Below are 1780 nucleotides of genomic sequence, written 5' to 3'. Positions count from 1 at the left end.
GCTTTGCTGCAGGAGGGTCTGGTGCACCACTAGAACACCTGGGAAGGACACTGCAGGGCAAATCGGTTTGCAATTTGAAGTGGTACATATGTGCGACAACCTACTAAATTCATAGTAACAGGTTGCACAAGTAAACAAGGAGAATAGACTATTTCCCTGACCGGGATTCGAACCCAGGCCGCGGCGGTGAGAGCACCGAATCCTAACCACTAGACCACCAGGGAAGGGTACAACATTTCAAATCGGTTCCCAGTGTGAGCTGGTACATATGTGCGATAACCTTCTATATTCATTGTGACAGGATGCACACGTAAACATGTAGCAAAAGAGCAGTTCACTGACCGGGAATCGAATCCTAACCACTAGACCACCAGGGAAGGGTACTACAGTGCAAATCGGGAGTCAAACTGGGAGTTGAACCACCAGGGAAGGGTACTACAGTGGAAATCGGGAGTCGAACCCGGGCCACGGCGGTGAGAGCTCCGAATCCTAACCACTAGAGCACCAGGGAAGGATAATACAGTGCAAATTGGTTCTCAGTGTGAGCTGGTACATATGTGCGATAACCTTCTAAATTCATAGTGACAGGTTGCACAAGTAAATAAGGAGCATAGACTATTTCCCTGACCGGGAATCAAACCCAGGGCGCGGCGGTGAGAGTGCCAAATCCTAACCACTAGACCACCAGGGAAGGATAATACAGTGCAAATCGGTTCTCAGTGTGAGCTGGTACATATGTGCGATAACCTTCTATATTCATTGTGACAGGTTGTACAAGTAAACATGTAGCAAAATGAGTAGTTCCCTGACCGGGAATAGAACCCGGGCCGCAGCGGTGAGAGCGCAGAATCCTAACCACTAGACCACCAGGGAAGGGTACTACAGTGCAATTCGTTTCCCAGTTTGAAATGGTACATATAGTTGAAGTCGTAAGTTTCCATCCACTTAGGCTGGAGTCATTAAAACCTGTTTGTCAACCCCTCCCCACATTTCTTGCTAACAAACAATAGTTTTGGCAGTCGGTTAGGACATCTACTTTGTGCATGACACAAGTCATTTTTCCAACAATTGTTTACAGAGGGATTATTTCATTTATAATTCACTGTATCACAAATTCAGTGGGCCAGAAGTTTACATACACAAAGTTGGCTGTGCCTTTAAACAGTTTGTAAAATTCCCGAAAATGATGTCTTGGCTTTAGAAGCTTGTGATAGGCTAATTGACATCCTTTGAGTCAATTGGAGGTGTACCTGTAGATGTATTTCAAGGCCTACCTTCAAACTCAGTGCCTCTTGCTTGACTCCATGGGAAAAGCAAAGGAAATCAGCCAAGACCTCAGAAAAATGTAGACCTCCACAAGTCTGGTTCCTCCTTGGGAGCAATTTCCAAACGCCTGAAGGTACCTCGCTCATCTGTAGAAACAATAGTACGCAAGTATAAACACCATGGGACCACGTAGGCGTCATACCGCTCAGCAAGGAAGAAGCTACTGCTCCAAAACCGCCATAAAAATGCCATACTACAGTTTGGGGACAAAGATCCTAGTTTTTGCAATAACCTAGTTTTTGCGCCGAATCCTAACCACTAGACCACCAGGGAAGGGTACTACAGTGCAAATCGGTTCCCAGTGTGAGCTGGTACATATGTGCGATAACCTTCTATATTCATTGTGACAGGTTGCACAAGTAAACATGTAGCAAAAGAGTAGTTCCCTGACCGGGGATCGAACCCGGGCCGCGGCGGTGAGAGCGCCGAATCCTAACCACTAGACCACCAGGGA

At 46.6% G+C, this 1780-nt stretch overlaps 1 non-coding gene across 1 annotated transcript; it reads right to left on the bottom strand.

Annotated features, from left to right (window-relative positions):
• Positions 1-1708: 1708 nt before the first annotated feature.
• Positions 1709-1780, bottom strand: trnae-cuc. Its single transcript has one exon. It is a non-coding gene; the product is annotated as a tRNA-Glu (tRNA).

The sequence above is a fragment of the Oncorhynchus gorbuscha genome, unplaced genomic scaffold, assembly GCF_021184085.1.
Source record: "Oncorhynchus gorbuscha isolate QuinsamMale2020 ecotype Even-year unplaced genomic scaffold, OgorEven_v1.0 Un_scaffold_18435, whole genome shotgun sequence".
Taxonomy (NCBI): domain Eukaryota; kingdom Metazoa; phylum Chordata; class Actinopteri; order Salmoniformes; family Salmonidae; genus Oncorhynchus; species Oncorhynchus gorbuscha.
The sequence above is the reverse complement of the archived record's forward strand: the minus strand, read 5'-3'. Positions and strand labels throughout refer to the sequence as shown.